The sequence below is a fragment of the Coffea arabica genome, chromosome 6e (assembly GCF_036785885.1).
Source record: "Coffea arabica cultivar ET-39 chromosome 6e, Coffea Arabica ET-39 HiFi, whole genome shotgun sequence".
Taxonomy (NCBI): domain Eukaryota; kingdom Viridiplantae; phylum Streptophyta; class Magnoliopsida; order Gentianales; family Rubiaceae; genus Coffea; species Coffea arabica.
In genome coordinates, this window is record NC_092321.1 from 52980334 (window position 1) to 52987550 (window position 7217).

Here is a 7217-nt window from a genome sequence, read left to right on the forward strand (position 1 = left end):
CAAAGTAAAGGATAACATCATGACATGCTACTTAACAAGAAATTTAATGCAAGACTTGCATTGGAAAACATTTGATTAAAAACTATTTACAAACTTGAAAGACAAAAGATAAGTAGTATGAACGATTTGTCTCATGTCGACCAAAGGCAATCCCCTAATTTACCGAAATTCCCTGCAGGAGGGAAGGAGATCACTGGTCCAGTTCTTCATTGCTTCAATAGGCACCTCTGGAAATCCTGGGTGCTCCAACGGCTCCCCTTCAGAAATAACCCCCACAAATAACTCAAATAATCCAACCTCCACTTTCTCGATCGGGTCTACTTCAGATCTAATCACCTCTGATGGGTAAGGAAAAGTACAGTACAATGGTGGGATATTCATGATAAGCTGCCTCCCTTCCTTCTCTGCCCTCCTACGATTCATCATTTCTTTCTTATCCTTGGCAGTAGGTTGAAACCCTAATTCGAAGGTATCCTTATTTCCTTAAAGTTCTATTGGCTCCAAGACCCCTTGTAGGTGACGCCCAAGGCCCTTGCCTATTTCATAACCTCCTCGAATCAGCTCTTTGGCCATCATAACGCTGGCTTCAGGTAAATTCATTTCTACTGCCGCCTTGTCCTTGGATGCCCTACCCACCGAAACAATGTCAGCTACATGGTGAGGGGAAACCAGAACTTTTCTATCGCCATCATCTTCCAATGCAGGATTAACGATCATAGTGCAATCTTCCTCAGCAAATATCGTAATCAACTGGCCATTCACCACAAATCTCAACATTTGATGGAGTGAAGAAGGTATAGCGCCTGAAGTATGAATCCAAGGCCGTCCGAGAAGAACATTATAAACACTCGAGAAGTCCATGACTTGGCACATAACTTGAAACTGGGCAGGTCCGATTTCCAGCACTAAATCCACTTTCCCCATTGATTCTCTTTTTGTGCCATCAAATCCTCTCACCACAATGGCAGATGGCCGAAGTTTAGCTTCCTGAAATCCCAACTTAACCAAAGTGTTCCAAGGACAGATATTAAGAGCAGATCCATTGTCTATCAAGACCCTTGGCAATAACTTCCCATTACAACGGACTGAGATATACAATGCTTTATTGTGTCCAATCCCATTCGAAGTCAAATCTTCATCAGAAAAAGAAATTTGATTTGAAGCCAAAACATGTTCGACTACATGAGTGAATTTATTCACAGGAATATTCTTAGGCACTTGAGCCTCAGTTAGGATCTTGAGTAAAGCTTCTAGATGAAGTTTCGAGGTTAGAAGCAAATTCAATATAGAAACTTGAGCGGGCATCTTGTCCAATTGCTCGACCACCTTATACTCACTTTTCTTCAGCATCTTAAGGAAATTGAAGGCCTCTTCATCAGTCACAGTTGGTTTTGTCGGAATAGCATTTTCTTTCACTTTTGAGGGCTCATCAACTGCGGGTTCTCCTATGATTCTTCCAGATTTAGTAATAGCCTCCACTTCCTTTCTGGGCACCTTTTCTCCTCCAATTAATAGCGTGGGCTCGCTATAATTTCACGGGACCTCTTGTAGATTAAGAATAGGAGGTTGCTCAGGCAATTCAAGTACCACAAGCTCCGAAGGCTCACATTCGAAAGGCACCATTTCCAAAATAAATGGACTCGTATTTTTCTTGATTTCAGGAGCTTCTTCCTCCAATATGAACGGTTCTTCAATGACCCTTACTATCTCAGCTTCATCTATAATAAATTGTGTAGGTTCCTCAATCTCTTCATCAATAGTAATAACTCCCACGGTGTCCTTGTGTGTAGAAAGAGGATTTTTGCTAACATTTGGACCTTGTTCCTCCCTCCTCCTTAGGACTATGTCTCCGGACTCAATCATGTCTTGAATTTTATGCTTAAGCGCCCAGCAATTGGCAGTTGAATGTCCAGGTGCTCCCGAATGATAAGCACAAAATGACTGAGGATCATAACCAATGGGAAATTCTTTGGAATAGGTCTTAGGGGGTACCGTACCAATCTTCCCAGCAGCTTTCAATTGCTCATATAACTGGTCAACAGGCCGACCTAGATTGGTAAAGGTTCGGTATGAGGTTGGATTTTGGGTATCACTGGCTTGTTGGTATTGGTGATTTGGGTTAGGGGGCGGCATGGGTCTTGGATTGAAAGAAGGGTGCGGTCTAATTTGGAAGTTTGGTGGGGAAATGTGAAATGGCGTTGACGGTGTGTTTGGGTAGTTTGGTTGAGGACGGGGGTGGTTGATTGTGGTATTGTAGACAGGTCGAGGGCATGGTTGGTATAGGTAACGAGGTGAGTAGACGGGATTACGTTGGTATGTAGGCCGGGAAGAAGAACCTTGGTTCCAAACAAAGGAAGCTTCCTCGTCTTTCTTCTTAAACTGAGACTTTTTACTGCTGCTGTTTTGGCTTTGCATAGCTTCCAACTGCGACTTTAAAGCTGAAACATTAACAATCTTGCCTGCTCTCATAAACTCGTCATACTCTTTCAACTTATTGACAATCTCTGCAAAGGAAAACCCAGTCATATGGAAAATCTCTTCAAAGTAGAGCGGGTCATGAGTTTTGATGAACGTGCGAACAATTTCATTTTCGGTCATGGGAGGCTCCACCTTGGCGGCCAGCTTCCTCCATCTTTTCGCATACGTCTTATGGTCCTCCGATGGTCTCCTCTTGGTTTCCTCCAATGTGGTCCTCGTCGAAGCTAGCTCACAATTATATTCATTCTGCCTCACAAAAGCAGTCGATAAATCCATCCAAGATCTCATATCCTCAGGCTTCAAATTGGCGTACCAATCTAATGCGTCGCCTTCTAGAATCTCGGGAAATAAGCGCACAGGCAGATTCTCATTGTCTATTGGTCTCCCCAGTTTGTTTGCAAACATCCGAAGGTGGGTCTTGGGATTGCCAGTTCCGTCATACTTGGTAAACTTAGGTGCTTTGAAACCCACCGGCAATTGCATATCCGGAAACAGGCATAGCTCGTTGTAGTCTAGACCTCCTTGCTTGCTCAAACCTTGGCTTTTCCTTATAAATTCCTCAAACTTATCCAATCTCTTTAGTAAATTCTTGTCCACGGGCACGGATGACTCCCCAGCTTCAGCTTTCCCTTGAACGGCGGTGTCTAGGGTGAATGGTTCAGCGGTAGAGTAATAATGTGGTCCCTGTGGTTCGAAAGGCATGCTCATAGTAATGGGCGGATAATTCTGGGAAATTGGGACATGCGGAGGATTAGTTTGGATGTGAGGTGCATAAGTAGGTGGTGGGCCATGAGTGGGATAAGTAAAAGCTTCTTCAGGTGGATTCATAACTTGTGAGGTAACAGCGGTTTGAGTATAAGGTAAGAGTATGGGTTCAGATTGGCCAGGGGGTAAGGGTTCATGTTGTTGCTCACCGCTAGCACCACCAGTAACCAACTGGTCGATCACGCGCCGTTGGGCCATCATTTCAACGCTTAGCTCATTAAATCGGTTTAGAACTTCGCTCAGCTGAGCTCCCAGATTCGCCAAGTCAGTTGCTGATGTTGTTACGGGCCTATCAGATGATTCTGGATGGGTACTCATGTTTACACTATCTCTTGAAGCTCGACTACGCGATCGGGTGATAATGGGACTTTTTCGGGTAGCTATATTTGCAATTACTACCTGAAAACGTAGGAAAATCCCTGTTAAAAGCCCATCTCGATCAACTGTTATTAAGAAGAAAGAAAAAGAAAAAGAAAAAGACAGGAGTTAGTAACAATTAGAGTAACATGGATGCATGCCCTATTGGGGGCCCCTTTTGCGCCAGGGGTAGGCCTAGTATGATGCAACACCTTCAAAGTGGGACCCGTTTACTAAACCTGCTTTTGACCACCACTTTACACAGAAGAGAAATCATCTCAAAATATCAAACTTTTCATTGATGAACATCATTTACAACATCCCTTGGAGACGGTTTCGTACAAAATCACTGAACCTCTTTAACCCATCTATTACAGCATCCTTAGATTCTCTGGCGTACGGGTTTCTCATACGTCCAGCTTCATCGTACAATTCTCCGCATTTTCTTTTCAACTCCCGATGTTTTTCTTGCATCTTCTCACAGGCCTCCTTGTGTTTCTCGGCTATCTCTTGGTGAACTTTGACGGATTCTTTCAGTTGCAGGTTTTCTCTATCCTTGGCTTCGATAATAGCCCTCAATCTCTTGACCTCCTCGGATGGTTGAGCTTGCGGTCCTTGCATCTCCAAACCCTTGAGCCAATCTTCATATTGCGGTGTGACTAAACCCTTTTGTTTGAGTTCCGAAATGTACTTGACGCGCTCGTCGTCGGACAACGTTTCCCAGGCCTCAGTAATAGGGATCTTCATCGGAATTTCTTTCGGATATATCCATTTGTCGAAAATGATGATAAATGTAGTCAGATCAACTGCATGTGGCACATCTTGGACACGCCCTAATTGTCGGAGAAACCTCTTCGGATTTATGCCATGATACCCTGAGTACCCAATAAAGGAACGAACTCGGATGCCTTGGTGCGAAGAACAGGTTTGACACAATTGGTCCAATCCAATACCCATCTAACATTTTGATTAGTCACATTCGTCAAGAAATCCACAAACTCGGATGCATTATACGGCAAACTATTTCTATTAATCCTCTTGTGATGTGTGATTATCCAGTTATACCCAGACATTGGTAGACTCTCGGGAATAGACGATCGTCTCATGAAGTGCTCCATACCCCATACATGTAAGATCAAATTTGAACCATAAAAGAACTTTTCCCCTCTCCGACAGGTAGTGCAAGCTACGAAGATATCGGCCGAAATAGTTGGAACAATAGAACATTGCTTATCTGTTACTCCTAGAAACAGGTCATACAAGATTTTAGTGAGCTTAAAGGCTATCTTTTTGTCTTTCCTAGGGAAAAAATAGGTTCCAACCATAACCAATCCATACACCCAAACTCTCTTTCGTTCCCATATTTCCTTGGAAGTAAACGAGAAATCTCCCAGGTGCCTCTCAAAACCATCCCTTAATGCGAATCGATCAAATAAGAACTTTGCCTCTACATTTTGGTCCGACCCTTGAATTGCTGATTCCCTTAATCCGGTGAAACGACAAAATTTGGCCTTGTTAGACACTACTGGAAACATCACGGCAATTCCCTGAATCGGCAAATTAAGAAATCCGGCAACCTCCTCAATTGTTATGGTCATTTCCTTTTTCCCAAGTCTAAATGCGGAACAAGTGGAATCCCATAGATGCACCAAGGCTTCTACCAAATAGCCATCGGACTTAATATCCTTGAAATCCCCAACGGGTCTTAATCGAGCGGCTACTTGGTTAATTTCACTAGGTGAAAGGAACGTGGGCCACCTTTGTACCTCAATCGGTACTACTAACATCTGTTGAACTCGGCGAGAACTTTCCATCTGAGAACAAAAACTGGTGTCAAGTACCTTGCCTACAGGTCCCACTTTTCTGGTCAAAACATGAATTTAAACGTGCAAATCCCAATATAGGGTTAAATACCCACGGGAGTATAGGGTTGGCTTATCCCTAATGTGGGATTCCCTAAATGGCATTCCCTCTAAGGTTTATACATGATGCCAATTTATTAAAGCAATTAAATATGCAATTTGGAATGAAATCATGACCTAAAAGGAACCTTTTGTATGCCAGGGTGGGCCTAAAATGAAATGTATTGATGCTGCAAATGCGAAGCATTGAATTTAAACGTGTCACATCAAATAAGGTAGGCTCCTAGAGAGTACCATGTCAGGACTCTTATTTTCTAGGGCTTATGAATGCAATAGAGACAAAATCAAGAAAAGTTAGTTCAATCAGATACAAAAAGGTAAAGCAACAAAAGGAAAAGGGGGGTTGGATCCCTCCCCTTGTGAATAGTGTCCCTAATAAGGTAAGGCAGACTCTACCCTAGGTAAACTATCATGGATGCATGCGGTATTGGCTCACTAATGCATCTAGACTCGATAGGTTTTAGGTCCCCGAGCCTTCAGACTTGGAAACCAAAGGTCATCAATCCCAAGGTTCTTTGTCGGTGGCTTGAGCGATTCCCCAGACACTACTACGCACACGTCGTGTCACGGCCACATGTCTGAGCGAATCTATCAAAAATCCTCAACCTTCAACTAAAAGCTAAAGGCTATTAACCCAAAGCTTAAAGCGGAAGATTGAGTGACCCCTCGGATCATGCTACGCACACGTCGTGTCGCGATCACACGTCCAAGTGGGTCGCCTAATTCTAGTAGGGTGGAGTGGCGTGACAAGCCACTAAAAGAAAAATAAAGGAGGAATAAAAAGTAAAGCATATGCACGTATGCTAGTGCTCCTTTTCGGAGGGGAGGGATCGAGAACCAACGCGAAACTCTAGGGTAATGTCCCCCCATCCCAATGCAATGCAAAGCGCGGGATAAAATAAACTATCCATCCATCAAAACAATCGTACGCCAAATGGGTGAGGGAGTGAGTTGATACGCGTGAAAATGCAAAAATCCTAAAAAAGGAAAAAAATGCAATCCTAAACATCCAAATGTAATATATAAGAAGGTTAAAATAAGAAAAGAATCGACTAAATCAGATGCTCGGACTCTCAAAGTCCCCAGTGGAGTCGAGCCACATTTTTTTTAATAAAATAAGATGAATGGTTAAAAAAGTGAATTTTTGATTGAAAATATGATTCTTGATTTAAAAGGAAAATGGGCCTAAATGGGGTTTGAAAGTGCGACGATTTGGACCCAAATTATAGTTTAAAAAGGGTTTTTGAAAATAAAATCGGAGTTGCCACTTGGTAATGAGTTAAGGTGTACCAAGTCACCTAAAAATGAATTTTTAAAGAAAAAAATAGGAAATATCCTTTTTAAACGACTCCAAATCTACGCAAATCAAAGAAAAAGGTTCGAGAGTCACATTTGAAAAAAGGGAAGGCAAGGATAAAAAAATCCGAGGCACCCTTTCGACCTAGCCAAGGCTAGTTGCGTGATTCAGTCAAAGATTTTCTTATTTTAACTTAAAGATTTATCACATTTGAATATACTATATGAATGCAAACCCTAGACCTAAGAGGGTATCGGGGGGTGAAAATGTATTTTCAAAACTTACTTGGTACCAATCACCTTAATTGTGACGCCCAATAAAGATTTTTCGAAGAAGTCACGAATAATGCAAGTCATGAGACTCGAAAGAAAGAAAAAGTAAAGAAAATAATAATACAC